The sequence below is a fragment of the Salmo salar genome, chromosome 26, assembly GCF_965601325.2.
Source record: "Salmo salar chromosome 26, fSalSal1, whole genome shotgun sequence".
In the NCBI taxonomy this organism is placed as follows: Eukaryota; Metazoa; Chordata; class Actinopteri; order Salmoniformes; family Salmonidae; genus Salmo; species Salmo salar.
Window position 1 is genome coordinate 31,264,413 of NC_138316.1, and position 17,426 is coordinate 31,281,838.

General features: G+C 43.1%; 1 protein-coding gene across 3 annotated transcripts in view; it reads left to right on the forward strand.

Annotated features, from left to right (window-relative positions):
* The window catches only part of LOC106587616 (talin-2), a 127,964-nt gene that overhangs the window by 32,878 nt on the left and 77,660 nt on the right, over nucleotides 1–17,426 (forward strand). The window contains exon 2 of one of the 3 annotated variants that reach the window (XM_082969611.1): nucleotides 4,069–4,116. The exons of the other annotated variants lie outside the window; for them this stretch is intronic. The gene's annotated coding sequence lies outside the window, so the exon portion shown is untranslated. The remainder of the gene's footprint in view (nucleotides 1–4,068; nucleotides 4,117–17,426) is intronic. 3 annotated transcript variants of the gene reach the window in all.

The window sequence follows — 17,426 nt, forward strand, 5'->3', positions numbered from 1 at the left end:
AGTATGTGGAGGGGTCTGATTAGGTTGCTGGAGTACACTACATCCCATCTGACAAGCAGGACCATTTCATGTCCTCCTCACTATATTGACGTTGGTGCTCTTTCCCACCGTTTCTTTCCTGCTGTGACTGGGCTTCTTGTCAGCTGACTATCTTTTACTGCGTCTCAGAGAAGTTTCAGAAATGACTGATGTGCAGTAGATCCGTTACCAGAAGAAACCTAAAACCGACCCACCGGCCGCGCCTCTGGAAGTTATGTTTGAATTGAGCACGTTTGACTTAAACAATTGGGTTGTTGGTGCTCCAATTTAAGGTTGTTGGTGCTAGTGTTAAAATCCACACATCAGCAGTGTTTCAGGTTGTGGTGGCTAACCCCCAAAGGGTTAAAGGCTGAGGTGTACAATAGAAGGAATGATGAGTAAGTAGGTGACCAAACTCACAACATATCAGTTACTGTCCAGTGCGCCTTGTTATCTTTCAGCTGAATGCAGCAGTTTGATTTGACTTCCTCATACTCTTCCTCCTGAATTCGTTTCTTTGGTCCTCGTGCTATCCTTGAAAACTGACATTTGAGTATGATCTTGTGTTATATGAAATCACTGTCATGATCTTATGTGTTTCTTCTTTTCAACTTATGCTGTCTTGTGGTGACTGAGGCTTGATTCCTATTAAGTAATGCTCATTCATTTAACCAGTCATAATGTTCTGATGGTTAGCTGATGGATAATTATCCGACATGTTGAGCAGTGTGTTCATTCTCAAGCACTGCCTATTAAAGAATGGCATATGGCCTACTGCAAATATCAGGGCCAATAAATATCTAGTTGTGAGCATTCTATTTCATAGTAGCATCTCTATGGGATAATACTGCTGTAGTTTAGTGAAACTGCTGACTCAGTGCATTTGGAAAATAGTCAGACCCCTTGACTTTTTCCACATTTTGTTACGTTACAGCCTTATTCTAAAATTGATCAAATAAAATCCTCATCAATTTACACACAATACCCTATAACAACAAAAAAAAACAGCTTTTTTGAAATGTATGCCAATTTATTAAATAAAAAAACATACCTTAGTTACTTAAGTATTCAGACCCTTTGCTATGAGACTCAAAATTGAGCTCAGATGCATTCTGTTTCCATTGATCATCTTTGAGATGTTTCTGCAACTTGATTGGAGTCCACCTGTGGTAAATTTAATTGATTGGACATGATTTGGAAAGGCACACACCTGTCTATATAAGGTCCAACAATTGACAGTGCATGTCAGAGCAAAAACCAAGCCAAGAGGTCGGAGGAATTGTCCGTAGAGCTCTGAGACAGGATTTTCTCAAGGCACAGATCTGGGGAAGGGTAACAAAAAACGTCTGCAGCATTGAAGGTCCTCAAGAACACAGTGGCCTCCATCATTTTTAAATGGAAGAAGTTTGGAATCACCAAGACTCCTAGAGCTGGCCACCCGGCCAAACTGAGCAATCGGCGGAGAAGTGCCTTGGTCAGGGAGGTGACCAAGATCCAGATGGTCACTGACAGAGCTCCAGAGTTCCTCTATGGAGATGGGAGAACCTTCCAAAAGGACAACCATCTCTGCAGAACTCCACCAATCAGGCCTTTATGGTCGAGTGGCCAGACGGAAGCCACTCCTCAGTAAAAGGCACATGACAGCCCACTTGGAATTGCCAAAAGGCACCTAAGGGACTCTCAGACCATGAGAAAGAAGATTCTCTGGTCTGATGAAACCAAGATTGAACTCTTTGGCCTGAATGCCAAACGTCACGTCTGGAGGAAACCTGGCACCACCCCTAGGGTGAAGCATGGTGGTGGCAGCATCATGCTGTGGGGATTTTTTTCAGCGGCAGGGACTGGGAGACTAGTCAGGATCGAGGTGAAAGATGAAAGCAGCAAAGTGCAGAGATCCTTGATGAAAACCTGCTCCAGAGCGATCAGGACCTGAGACTGGGACGAAGGTTCACCTTCCAACAGGACAATGACCCTAAGCATAGAGTCAAGACAACGCAGGAGTGGTATTGGGACAAGTCTCAATATCCTTGAGTGGCCCAGCCAGAATGCGGACTTGAACCTGATTGAACATCTCTGGAGAGACCTGACAATAGCTGTGCAGCGATGCTCGCAATCCAACCTGACGAAGCTTGAGAGGTTCTGCAGAGAAGAATGGGAGAAACTCCCCAAATACAGTTGTGCCGAACTTGTAGCGTCATACCCAAGAAGACTCAAGGTTGTAATAAAGTACTGAGTAAAGGGTTTGAATACTTATGTAAATGTGATATTTAAGTTTTTATTTTTTTGCAAAGATGTCTAAACAAGTTTTTTCTTTCTCATTAAGGGGGTATTGTGTGTACAGTCGTGGCCAAAAGTTTTGAAAATGACGAATATTAATTTCCACAAAGTTTGCTGCTTCAGTGTCTAGATATTTTTGTCAGATGTTACTATGGAATACTGAAGTATAATTACAATCATTTCATAAGTGTCAAAGGCTTTTATTGACAATTACATGAAGTTGATGCAAAGAGTCAATATTTGCAGTGTTGACCCTTCTTTTCAAGACCTCTGCAATCCTCCCTGGCATGCTGTCAATTAACTTCTGGGCCACATCCTGACTGATGGCAGCCCATTCTTGCATAATCAATGCTTGGATTTTGTCAGAATTTGTGGGTTTTTGTTTGTCCACCCGCCTCTTGAGGATTGACCACAAGTTCTCAATGGGATTAAGGTCTGGGGAGTTTCCTGGTCATGGACCCAAAATATCGATGTTTTGTTCCCCGAGCCACTTGGTTATCACTTTTGCCTTATGGCAAGGTGCTCCATCATGCTGGAAAAGGCATTGTTCGTCACCAAACTGTTTCTGGATGGTTGGGAGAAGATGCTCTCGGAGGATGTGTTGGTACCATTCTTTATTCATGGCTGTGTTCTTAGGCAAAATTGTAAGTGAGCCCACTCCCTTGGCTTAGAAGCAACCCCATACATGAATGGTCTCGGGATGCTTTACTGTTGGCATGACACAGGACTGATGGTAGCGCTCACCTTGTCTTGTCCGGATAAGCTTTTTTCCGGATGCCCCAAACAATCGGAAAGGGGATTCATCAGAAAAAAATGACTTTACCCCAGTCCTCAGCAGTCCAATCCCTATACCTTTTGCAGAATATCAGTCTGTCCCTGATGTTTTTCCTGGAGAGAAATGGCTTCTTTGCTGCCCTTCTTGACACCAGGCCATCCTCCAAAAGTCTTCCCCTCACTGTGCGTGCAGATGCACTCACATCTGCCTGCTGCCATACCTGAGCAAGCTCGGTACTGGTGGTGCCCCGATCCCGCAGCTGAATCAACTTTAGGAGACGGTCCTGGCGCTTGCTGGACTTTCTTGGGCGCCCTGAAGCCTTCTTCACAACAATTGAACCACTCTCCTTGAAGTTCTTGATGATCTGATAAATGGTTGATTTAGGTGCAATCTTATATCCTTGCCTGTGAAGCCCTTTTTGTGCAAAGCAATGATGACGGCACGTGTTTCCTTGCAGGTAACCATGGTTGACAGAGGACGAACAATGATTCCAAGCACCACCCTCCTTTTGAAGCTTCCAGTCTGTTATTTGAACTCAATCAGCATGACAGAGGGATCTCCAGCCTTGTCCTCGTCAACACTCACACCTGTGTTAACGAGAGAATCACTGACATGTCAGCTGGTCCTTTTGTGGCAGGGCTGAAATACAGTGGAAATGTTTTTGGGGTATTCAGTTCATTTTCATGGCAAAGAGGGACTTTGCAATTAATTGCAATTCATCTGATCACTCCTCATAACATTCTGGAGTATATGCAAATTGCCATTATACAAACTGAGGCAGCAGACTTTGAAAATGTATATTTGTGTCATTCTCAAAACTTTTGGCCACAACTGTAGATTGAGGGGGAAAAACAATTTCATCCATTTTTTTAAGTTTGTAACAAAACAAAATGTGGGAGAGTCAAGGGGTCTGAATACTTTCCAAATGCACCGTATGTGGGATACATTAATCTGTTATCTCTGTTCACATTAGCTCTTGAATTCTCTTGTTTTTTCAGTTGTGAATATCTACAGATATCCTAGGCTGCTTGACCCGCAGCGATAAGGTAAGACTCAATGTGCTCGAGATTATGGAGATTGTTTTTGAAATCCACTGCTCCTACTGTTAACCAAAGCTTCAGAAACATGGTTCATACCTTTATATGGCTTCGGCCAACGCCTTTCATTAAATGGCGTCTCCATCTCCACACATTTGCAAAGAATCTACTTAGAAGGATAGTTGTCTTATGTTTCCAGACTTGTAAAGCCACAAAGTGGCATATATTATTGTTCATATCATAGTGGTGTTCGTGAGTGTTGTTTAAACACCACATGACATCCGTACCTTTAATCCCGTCACCGTTGGTGGCCCCAGGAGTGTCACGTTTGCATAGTCAGAGGGTAGTTGGACAAAGAATGGCCCAAACATTGCCTGGTTGCTGAGGAGACCTGTGGAAGTGGAGCGTAAAAGAGTGAGTGGAAAGAGTTAACAGAGCATAGCAGGAAGACAGTCCAGATCTCTCTATCTCTCTTTACTGCTCTCTCCCTCGCTCTCCCTCCCTTTCTCTCTCTGTATGTTCCTCTCTCTCTGTCTCTCTGTCTCTCTGTTTCTCTCTGTTTCTCTCTCTCTCTCTGTTTCTCTCTTTCTCTGCACACACACCCACCCACCCACCCTCACCCATGTTCTCCACTAGTGCTCAGTGATATTCACTGTGTAGCTGCAGAGTTCCTCTCTGTGATGTGCGGGACATCCTGTCCGTCCTGCTAGCTGACTGTGGTAATAGTTTGGTCCTGCTAGCTGACTTTGGTAATAGTTTGGTCCTGCTAGCTGACTTTGGTAATAGTTTGGACCTGCTAGCTGACTGTGGTAATAGTTTGGACCTGCTAGCTGACTGTGGTAATAGTTTGCACCTGCTAGCTGACTGTGGTAATAGTTTGGACCTGCTAGCTGACTGTGGTAATAGTTTGGACCTGCTAGCTGACTGTGGTAATAGTTTGGACCTGCTAGCTGACTGTGGTAATAGTTTGGACCTGCTAGCTGACTGTGGTAATAGTTTGGTCCTGCTAGCTGACTTTGGTAATAGTTTGGTCCTGCTAGCTGACTGTGGTAATAGTTTGGTCCTGCTAGCTGACTGTGGTAATAGTTTGGACCTGCTAGCTGACTGTGGTAATAGTTTGCACCTGCTAGCTGACTGTGGTAATAGTTTGGACCTGCTAGCTGACTGTGGTAATAGTTTGGACCTGCTAGCTGACTGTGGTAATAGTTTGGACCTGCTAGCTGACTGTGGTAATAGTTTGGTCCTGCTAGCTGACTGTGGTAATAGTTTGGTCCTGCTAGCTGACTGTGGTAATAGTTTGGACCTGCTAGCTGACTGTGGTAATAGTTTGGACCTGCTAGCTGACTGTGGTAATAGTTTGGACCTGCTAGCTGACTGTGGTAATAGTCAGCAGCCAGCCTCCACTCCAGATGCCTCCACACACACTAGGAGGAGAGGAGAGCTGTGTAGCTGAGGCTGTGGACCACAGCCCTGCTTGTGTGTACCTGTGTTTCTCCATGGCTGTGGGTGCTGTACTTCAATGCTGACTCTGCAACTGGTTTCACAGAGCAATTAACTCTCTCTGGATGTATGGTGCTCACAGTGTTCGGCTTCTCGATGCGACTTGATTCTGAAATGAGTTGGAGGAGCTGTGGGTATCTGAGTTTTTCTGAGATGAACGAAGTCCTAGGGTTCTATGACAGATTTAATTTGGAACCTTATTCAAGGCTTTGCTTCGCTGGCGAGCTAAATTGTATTTTTACGGAGATATAAGCTTAGTTTAGAAGTAGCACGAGGATTAAGTGGTTCTAGACATGTATAGCCAAATGATCTATATTACACCTCAAGTTTTCCCCACTGTGTGTCGTTAATACCATCTCCACAGCAGTAGTTGCTGTGTTGTGTGGGTCATTAGCATTGTGGCTGGTGGTCTGAGTGAGAAAGGGAAAGAGAGGGGAAACTAGGGAAGTATAAATATGTTGGCTGTCATCAGAATGCTGCTGAGTGTCCTATCCTCTGGGTACCAATAAAGGACATGTTCACTTGGTGCTCACTAATGGATCTCAATGACCTCATCTCTATGTACTAAAGTCCTGCTGATGTTTTGTCATGGCTCTCTGTGGTGTCCACTCCTGTCATGGTCAATCAGTGCAGCACTAAGGCCACCAGCTCTCAGGGCTAATGGATCTCAATGACCTTCTCATCTCTATGTACTAAAGTCCTGCTGATGTTTTGTCATGGCTCTCTGTGGTGTCCACTCCTGTCATGGTCAATCAGTGCAGCACCAAGGCCACCAGCTCTCAGGGCTAATGGATCTCTGATTGAACTATCACCATAGTAGAATCAGCTCTTTTGTGGTTAAGAAAACATTCTAGAAAACTGTAGTGACAGTAGTTTCTTCATTTATGCATTAATTTACACACACACATTCAGTTGCCTTCATTTCCTCAGTTTATAGATCTGGAAGATGAGTTTATCATCTTGAGAAGGAATGCTCAGTAAAAAAAAAAACCTCTTGAGAGATGAGCCAATTGTGTGGTGAGACTGGACTCAGATGAGTGGCCATCTTTCCTGTTTGGTTTTGCCTGAGTTCGTAGATAAGTAATCAAAGTTGTGCCTTGGATATCTTCCAATTCTGGCTGTGTGAGATGTTTATTGGTGCTCAGCGACAGCATAATCACTATGGCAAATATCTGACTGGGGTGATTTGTGAAGGTTGTTTTCAATCTCGATGAAGACTGTGCTGTTGCTTGGGTTGTGCCTGCCCTAGCTTTCACATTTGAAGCTATTGTACTATCAGCTAAGTGTCTATTTAATACATTTTTTATCATTTGTCATTTAGCAGACACTCTTATCCAGTGGGACTTACAGTAATGAGTGCATACATTTTTAATACTTTTTTCTGTACTAGTCCCCCGTGGGAATCGAACCAACAACCCTGGCTTTGCAAGCACCATGCCCTACCAACTGAGCCACACGAGACTGTTACACTACTAAGAATTCCGTTGTACCTCTTTTGTGCATTTGGTCCCCTTGCGATGAATAAAAAGCCTAGTTTGTACGATGCTTTGGGATCATTTCATTACTTCTCAATTAGGCAGAAGTAATTTACTTTCATGGTGATATTCAATGTTGGAAGCATATGTTCTGGCTTATTTCCACAGCCAGGAGAAATGTATATCCTAATAGCTTTTTACAGCTGGTTTGTGTTACACTGTTTGTTGCACTCAATTTGTAAAAACAGATCCATATATTATAATTACTTACATATGGATAATTGCCTACATATGGGACATTAGTTGAACAAGGGAAATTAGTTGTAATTTTCATATTTAGAGCTCTAACCTCTCCTGAGGGAAGGCAGTGGTTTCCTACTCAATCAAATGGTGGTTTCCATAAGTTTTCCAGGATGCTAGGTCGAAAGCTCAGATCATTAGCAGCTCAGGTCTGAAAGCTAATTTCCTGCAATTCTATCCATTTTGCTATGGGGTTTGGTTCTGTGTATTTATATGCTGTATTCTTGACGTAGCTCATTCTAATAGTTCTACTACTGTACATTGTATTTTAGTTACACTGTTGATACACACCACATACTTTTATACTGTATTCTTGACATAGCTCACTCTAATATATCTACTACTGTACATATCATTCTTATTATATCTTGTGTAGATTTATCCAGAGTAGATTGCATTTGGATTTTACAGTGCTATTTGGGTTGTTAATTGAATTTCTTTGACATTTCTTTAATTTCACTTTTTGGATTATGTTTGTTTTGTTGCTAGGTATTACTGCACTGTTGAGAGCTAGAAACACAAGCATTTTGTGGCACCTGCGATAACATCGGCAAATCTGTGTACCCGACCAATAAACATTGATTTGATTTTAGAAAAAATACAGGTTAAGACCATGTAATAATTCCATGTGGAGCATCGGCAAATCAACACATTAATTGGGCCAGCGCTGTTGCTGATTTTACAGGATTAACATTGAAAACACGACTAGCGGTCGCAAAATCGTGTAATAGTGGTTGTAGATCATTTGAAAAAGGTTTAAATGAATTATATTACAGGAAAACAGTTGTGTTTGAGTAGTTAGCTGATATTTTTTATGGCAAACTTTCTTTACTGCTACCATTCACTACGTAATTTTTCTTCCGCCGCTGGTCCAATGAATTTATTTACACTATATATACAAAAGTATGTGGACACCCCTTCAAATAAGTGGATTCGGCTAGTTCAGCCACACAGGTTGCTGACAGGTGTATTGGCAGTAGAATGGCCTTACTGAAGAGCTCAGTGACTTTAAACATGGCACCGTCATAGGATTCTACTTTTCCAGCAAGTCAGTTCATCCAATTTCTGCCCTGCTAGAGCTGCCCCAGGCAACTGTAAGTGCTGTTATTGTGAAGTGGAAACGTCTAGGAGCAACATCGGCTCAGCCACAAAGTGGTAGTCCACACAAGCTCACAGAACGGGACCGCCGAGTGCTGAAGCGCGTAGGATGTGAAAATAATCTGTCCTCTGTTGCAACATTCAGTACCGCGTTTCAAACTGCCTCTGGAAGCAACGTCAGCACAAGAACTGTTCGTCGGGAGCTTCATGAAATGGGTTTCCATGGCTGAGCAGCCGCACACAAGCCTAAGATCACCATGCGCAATGCCAAGCATCGGCTGGGGTAGCGTAAAGCTTGCTGCCATTGAACTCTGGAGCAGTGGCAGTCCGATGGACAAATCTGGGTTTGGCGGATGCCAGGACAATGCTTCCTGCCCCAAATGCATAGTGCCAACTGTAAAGTTTGGTGGAGGAATAATGGTCTGGGACTGTTTTTCATGGTTCAGGCCCCTTAGTTCCAGTGAAGGGAAATCTTCATGCTACAGCGTACAATGACATTCTAGATGATTCTGTGCTTCCAACTTTGTGGCAACCATTTGGGGAAGTCCCTTTAATGTTTAAGCATGACAATGCCCAGTGCACAAAGCAAGGTCCATACAGAAATGGTTTGTCGATCGGTGTGGAAGAACTTTTCTGGCCTGCACAGAGCTCTGACTTCAACCCCATCGAACACCTTAGGGATGAATTGGAACGCTTACTGTGAGCCAGGCCTAATCACCAAACATCAGTGCCCGACCTCAATGCACTTGTGGCTGGAAGCAAGTCCCCGCAGCAATGTTCCAACATCTAGTGGAAAGCCTTCCCAGAAGCAGCAAAGGGGGGATCAACTCCATATTAATGCCCATGATTTTGGAATGAGATATTCAACGTGCAGGTGTCCACATACTTTTGGTCATGTAGTGTATTTTTCGTTCTCTTAACTTTTATCGTCAACCTTGCCAGGGTAGAGATCGTCTCTTGCCAAGAAGATCAATTGAGTTTTGCAGTGTAGAGCCCTTTAAGCACTTTTTAAGAGCCCTTAATGGTATTTGCAGTGAGTACCATGCCAGACTGAAATAGATCAGGAAGGTTAAGGAGGGTCATTTCAAGGCTGACCTGACAGAAGAGTGAGAGGTTAAGCTACTGCCAAGACTGTCCTCTCTGAAAGTAAGACAGGATCTTCACTCTTTTTTTGAATGCAGATGTTTATTTTTAGTGAGAATTTATGACACTACCAGCAACATGAAACAACATAAAAACCTACTAAATGTAATGACAATGAATATATCCAACAGTGTTGGGCTGGAGCAGACTGTTAGTTGGTGGTTGCTTATTTTTCACTTGGTTGATGTCATTTAACTACCTACAAAAATGCTATGTTTATCTGTCTTCTCTCTTCTACTATGAACAGTGTTGCCATAGCTTTATTCAATGGCTGAGAAACCAACACGTTTCTGGGCAGACATCACATTCAATTCCCATGGACTCTGTTGATGTGAAAATATTTAGTGAACAACATGGCGTCATTGAATTGCCTGTCTAAGCCGCCCTCAATTCATAAAATACCAGTTGTTGGAAAATGGTAAGAGACAAGGTCACATGTTGTGGGACTGAAGCTAACGGCTTTGAGCCGTTGTGTGTTGAGGTTTACATGATGTGGTTAGGCTATTAAGTGTTTCCTAAAAGAGATCAATTACATGCTCAGTAAATAAGTGATGTCGTGCTGTTGACAGGTTTCACATTTTTCAGAGGGGTGCAAGGAACTGAAGTGTTTGCCAGAATGTTCCATCTTTCATTATTCTTCTCTAGTATTAATCCAATGAATCAACTGTTCAAATCAGGAAGCAAAAGTCAATAGCTCTGTACATTTTCCAAGGGAATGTAGTTATGTGTTCATGTGGCTTTAACTATCAGAAGGTTGTCTGAGTATTGCTCTGAAGTGAAACCATGAGCTTTATGCCTGATGAGGACTCTGGGGGGGGGGGGCTGTGTAGCTGCAGGCCTCTGGCTCACACAGTCATGATCACACTGTCACGCTCTCACACTCACACACAGCTGTCTTCTTGCTAGTGGTTTTCAATTCACTGGTATGGCTGTTGGGTGGGTCTGGGTTAGAGGCCACTAGGCCAATGCCCTTGCTGCAGCTGGCTGGCACTGGAACAGTCGTTTGTCACCTTCCAGGCACTCCCATGCCATCAGGGCCATTGTGCTTTCCACAGGGCATCACAGTCAACTTGTATAGCCTGGGCAGAAACCCAGTGGCCTGTACCTGCACCTGTCAGGACTGGGAAGCAAGCCAAGCAGAGAGACGTCTTCTGGAGCTGAAGCCTTTCGGAACTGGAGTTTGAAACTGGAATGTGTCCTGTGTGTTCTCATTCCAGCTAGCAGCTGCAGTGATGAGGCTTGAGAGGAATCATGAGTAGGAGGATTATGTGTAACTACAGTTGAAGTCGGAAGTTTACATACAGCTTAGCCAAATACATTTAAACCTAGTTTTTTACAATTCCTGACATTTAATCCTATAAAAAATTCCCTGTCTTAGGTCAGTTAGGATCACCACTTTATTTTAAGTATGTGAAATGTCAGAATAATTGTAGAGAATGCTTTACTTCAGTTTTTATTTCTTTCATCACATTCCCAGTGGGTCAGACGTTTACATACACTCAATTAATATTTGGAGCATTGCCTTTAAATTGTTTAACTTGGGTCAAACATTTCGGGTAGCCTTCCACAAGCTTCCGTCAATAAGTTGGGTGAACTTTGGCCCGTTCCTCCTGACAGAGCTGATGTAACTGAGTCAGGTTTGTAGGCCTCCTTGCTCGCACACGCTTATTCAGTTCTGGCCACAAATCTTCTATAGGATTGAGGTCAGGGCTTTGTGATGGCCACTCCAATACCTTGACTTTGTTGTCCTTAAGCCATTTTGCCACTACTTTGGAAGTATGCTTGGGGTCATTGTCCATTTGGAAGACCCATTTGAGACCAAGCTTTAACTTCCTGACTGATGTCTTGAGATGTTGCTTCAGTATATCCACATAATTGTCCTCCCTCATGATGCCATCTATTTTGTGAAGTGCACCAGTCCCTCCTGCAGAAAAGCACCCCCACAACATGATCCCCACACCCCCGTGCTTCACAGTTGGGATGGTGTTCTTCAGCTTGCAAACCTCTCCCGTTTTCCTCCAAACATAACAATGGTCATTATGGCCAAACAGTTCTATTTTTGTTTCATCAGACCAGAGGACATTTCTCCAAAAAGTACGATCTTTCTCCCCATGTGCAGTTGCAAACCGTAGTCTGACTTTTATGGCGGTTTTGGAGAAGTGGCTTCTTCCTTGCTGAGCGGTCTTTCAGGTTATGTCGATACAGGACTCGTTTTACTGTGGATATAGATACTTTTGTTCCGTTTTCCTCCAGCATCTTCACAAGGTCCTTTGCTGTTGTTCTTGGATTGATTAGCATTTTTCGCACCAAATTACGTTAATCTCTAGGAGACAGAACGAGTCTCCTTCCTGAGCGGTATGACGGCTGCGTGGTCCCATGGTGTTTATACTTGCGTACTATTGTTTGTACAGATGAACGTGGTAGGGTCTCACAGTACTGTGACCAGCCACTATCCAAACGTGCTACTTTTTTTCAGCCAGAGCCTGCAAAGCCACGATTCAGCTTTTTGCCGCCTTCTGAGAGCCCATGGGAGCCGTAGGAAGTGTCACGTAACAGCAGAGATCCCCTGTAATGGATAGAGATAATCAAGAAGGGCAAGAAATGGTCAGACAGGGCACTTCCTGTAAGGAATCTTCTCAGGTTTTGGCCTGCCAAATGAGTTCTGTTATACTCAGACACCATTCAAACAGTTTTAGAAACTTTGGAGTGTTTTCTATCCAAAGCTAATAATTATATGCATATTCTAGTTTCTGGGCAGGAGTAATAATCAGATTAAATCGGGTACGTTTTTTATCCGGCCGTGAAAATACTGCCCCCTAGCCATAACAGGTTAACATGATTTCTTAATGACTACCTCATCGCTGTACCCCACACAAAAAATGATCCGTAAGGTTCCTCAGTCGCAGTGAATTTCAAACACCGATTCAACCACAAAGACCAGGGAGGTTTTCAAATGCCTTCACCTTTCAGCACTACAATAACCTTTAACACAAGGCCAAATCTACACTGGAGTTGCTTACCAAGAAGACGGTGAATGTTCCTGAGTGGCTGAGTTACAGTTTCTGAAAATCTATGGCAAGACCTGAAAAAGGATTGTCTAGCAATGATCAACAACTAGAGTTTGAAGAATTTTGAAAAGAATAATGGGAAAATGTTGAGCAATCCATGTGTGGAAAGCTCTTAGACTTACCCAGAACACTCACAGCTGTAATCGCTGCTTAACTTCTATGGGCTACATGGGACTGCGGGACACAGCCAGTGAAATATCAGGGTGGCAAATTCAAAAACAACAAAATGTCATAATTCAACTTTCTCAAACATACAACTATTTTACACAATTTTAAAGATACACTTCTCCTTGATGTAACCACATTGTCCGATTTCAAAAAGGCTTTACAGCGAAAGCAAAACATTAGGTTATGTTAGGAGAGTACATAGACAAAAATAATCACACAGCCATTTTCCAAGCAAGGACGTGTCAATAAAACCCAAAACACAGCTAAATGAAGCACTAACCTTTGACGATCTTCATCAGATGACACTCCTAGGACATTATGTTACACAATACATGTATGTTTTGTTTGATAAAGTTCATATTTATATCCAAAAACAGCATTTTACATTGGCGCGTGATGTTCAGAAAATATATTCCCACCAAAACTTCCGGTGAATGTGTACATCAATTTACAAAAATACTCATAAGTTGACAAAATATATAATTATTTAAAGAATTATAGATAGACTACTCCTGGATGCAACCGCTTTGTCCGATTTTACAATAGCTTTACGGAGAAAGCACATTTTTCAATATTCTGAGTACATTTGTTCGTGCGTTCAGAGCACTATCCAAAGGCATAACGCGCGAGCGCGGTACCAGAGACGAAAAGTCTAAATGTTCCATTACCGTACTTAGAAGCATGTCAAACTCTGTTTAAAATCAATCTTTATGGTATTTTTTACGTAAAATTGCGATAATATTCCAACTGGACAATAGCGTATTAATTCAAGGAGAAATAGAAGGAACAGCGTGCTCGTGTGACCGCGCATATCCAATCCCTTTGTTGCCAGGCAGTCCACTCAGAAACTGAGCTCCTATTATCTGCACAGTTACAGGAGAATGCTCAAACCACTTTCTGAAGGCTTTTGACAGCCAATAGGAAGTGCAACGTAACCCCACGAATACTGTAGTTTTGAAAGGGACTAGAAAGAACTACAATTCTCAGATCCTCCACTTCCTGGTTGACTTTTTCTCAGGTTTCTGCCTACCATATGAGTTCTGTTATACTCACAGACACCATTCAAACAGTTTTAGAAACTTTAGGGTGTTTTCTATCCAGATCTACTACTAATATGCATATTCTAGTTTCTGGGCCAGAGTAGTAACCTGTTTAAATTGGGTACGTTTTTTTTCCGGCTGTGAAAATACTTCCCCCTAGCCCAGACAGGTTAAGGTGCTTCTACAAAGTATTGACTCAGGGGTGTGAATACTTATGTAAATGAGAGATTTCTGTTTCAATGTCAAATTTGCTAACATTTCATTATGATGTATTGTGTGTAGATGGATGAGAGGGGAAAAAAGCTATTGAATCCATTTTGAATTCATGCTGTAAAACAACAAAATGTGGAATACCTCTATGGGTATGAATACGTTCTGAAGGCACTGTATTTCAGCCATTTTGATGGAATTGTAAGTGCACCTACAGCCTTGTAACGCCTACATCCCACCTACACTATTGTCTACAGAACAGACTGGTAGTTCTATTCTTTTGTGAGATCTTCCTGTAGGGAAGTCAGTGGTCGCATTTTTTTCAAAAGCAGATGTTCTTGAGCATCTCAGGAATCCCTCTGTTTGGAAGAGTGTCCAGGTTGCATCCCAAATGCACCCTATTCCCAATTTGTTGCACAACTTTTGACCAGAGCCCTATATCCCCTGGTCAAAAAGTAGTGCACTAAATCGGGATGGGGTGCTATTTGGGACACTACCCAAAGCAAGCTGTGTGTTCCAGGGAGATTGATGTGTGCTGTATGGAAATGTTTATGTTTATGCTTAGGCAGGCAGGCAGAGAGGCAGGCTTGACGAACACCCACCCAGAACCATAGTGAGGTCTGTATAATGACTCACTTCTGAGCTTGGCTCATCTAGTGCTTTAGCTCCTGCTGCCTCCAGCTGACATGGAGATATAGTGGAGTGTGAAGAGGATCTCACACAGGGCGAACCAGAAGAGGTGTGTGTGTGTGAGACTGTTTAGTTATCGACAGTGCTTGCTCACACAGCATGTTTCAGGAGGTCCAGGGGTGGTAAGTGCAAATGCTGCTGTCATGTCTGCTCTGACTCAGCCCTTCGTTGAGTGGCCGGTTCAGGAGCTGAGATTTATGCCTGATGCCTTTTACTTCCTGTTGTTGCTGTCCTTTCAAAAAGCTTTCACAACCTTCTTATGACTGCAGGGAAACAGTCTGGTGGAACAGAAACATGAAAACCATAACTGTTCTCTGTCCCTGAAAAGCCCCTCACAAGGGATTTTACCAGACGTGACTAGTAATCAGACTACATGTATGCAGTACTACATCATAAAACCCACAGTTGGCCTGTCATTTGATATCTGCACCTGACATCATAGGGGACTCCCTATTCCGGTTTCCCTGCATTGTAGCTGGGTTTGATCATGTTCCTCCTTGTGCATAATGTGCTAAATGTTGTGGGTGGAGAGTTGTGTGGGTGAGTGACCTCCTGGTTCTGTATAGGGGTTTGGTCTTGGAGAGAATGTGTCATTCAGTATCTGCAGGGTATATTCTACTCACTCACTGCTCCAAGCTGACTGCCTTGCCTTTTTGATGTGGTTCTACTGCCTCCGCTGAGATGAGAATCAGGGACTGTTGCGGTGTGGGTACATTGACTGTGTGTAGTTGTTCCCCCCCCTCTCTCTTTTTTATTTTGAAAATGTCAGGGCAAAGATTACTGCAAGCAGTTTATGTAACCATGGCAACCCATGACTGAACGGACATGTTGGAGATGTGGGCTGTCAGTAGCCATCAGGCTGCAGGTAGGAGCGAGAGGAGTAGAGGACTAGGGGTAGATTCCAATTATTTTGTTTTGGACCGGGAGAGGCTAAGCCGGTCCTAGATATGTGCCTGCAGGCAGGCAGCCTTGGCTCCATGGAGTGTCCAGAGACAGTGGGTTGTGAAGATGAGGGAGGCTGTAAACAATAAGTTGATAGATGAGGCTGGCGATGGCCTCGGTCTTGCTCCTTCTCTAGTTACCCTCCAGCAGGTCTGTCTGAGGTCAGAGGCTCCTCTCCTCTCTGGGTGAAACCTTACCTCTGTGTTTTATGCTGCTGCCTACTGACACAGATCTCCTGACCCCACACACACACACACACACACACACACACACACACACACACACACACACACGTAATTCAGCGTCGCCCACTGTGTTTGTGTATTGGAGAGAATCCAGATGCCGTGCTAATGAGATTCATGTGAAGTTGATAAATCACCAAGTAAACCAGGCAGCAGGGACACCACACCACCTAACTTCTGCAACAGTGTGTGTGTCTTTTGATTGTACATAGTGGGTTTGCATGTGTGGCACTAAAGCACTGGCATGCTGTATCTCTACACACCTACAGCCCTGGTCCTTACACACCGACCACCCTTTGGTGTTTCTTAGGACTTTTAATATACAATTCTGTACACAAGCACAAGTAGGCCTGTGTCCACACACTCCATCAAACTAACATGGCCCATCCTGTTTAGTCTGAGAAACTCATGTATGTTTCTGTAATCATTCATGTGGGGACTGGCTGCATGGAGAATATGGTCTGACATCACTAACCTATTTATTATCCACAGGCGCTCCATGTAAAATGGATGGATCATAGTCGGCTACATGCTCCGGGAATGCATTAGAACCTTTAGCCTCAGTTTATCAAGAAGATATTTAAGAAGCCTGCTGCGTTTCTCACTGTTAGCTTCGCACCAGATGTTGCTCTCTGAGTCGTTTTTTTTAGTTCATCATGGTTGAACGTAGAATTGGCCAAAGGGATTACATTTTTGCAAAATGAAAATTGATCAAATCTGAGGTAGATGTGATTCTATTCCAACCTTCATTGTGTTAACCCGAGGCCATGTGCTGTTGTCGAGCCAACCTGACGGTCATATGATGAGTCTATATTGTATTGGTGGACACACACACACACACTCACACACAGTATTGTATTTGCGACCACATTGATGTGTTCTGTCCGTGTATTGAATGTCCATCCCAGTGGCCCTCCAGTGTTGTAGTCTCCTATTGGATTGGAGACCATGTTACAGTAACCAGGCCTGGGGATTCCCAGCAGGACCAGGCTCATTCATTGATCTATTGAATTACATGGTCTCTCTCTATATATACTCTATCCTCCTTTCTCTCCCTACAGTGGGGGGAAAAAAGTATTTGATCCCCTGCTGATTTTGTACGTTTGCACACTGACAAAGAAATGATCCGTCTATAATTTTAATGGTAGGTTTATTTGAACAGTGAGAGACAGAATAACAACAACAAAAAATCCAGAAAAACACATGTCAAAATTGTTATAAATTGATTTGCACACAGCCAGTGAAATATCAGGGCGGCAAATTCAAAAACAACAATGTCATAATTCAACTTTCTCAAACTATTTTACACCATTTTAAAGATACACTTCTCCTTGATGTAACCACATTGTCCGATTTCAAAAAGGCTTTACAGCGAAAGCAAAACATTAGATAATGTTAGGAGAGTACATAGACAAAAATAATCACACAGCCATTTTCCAAGCA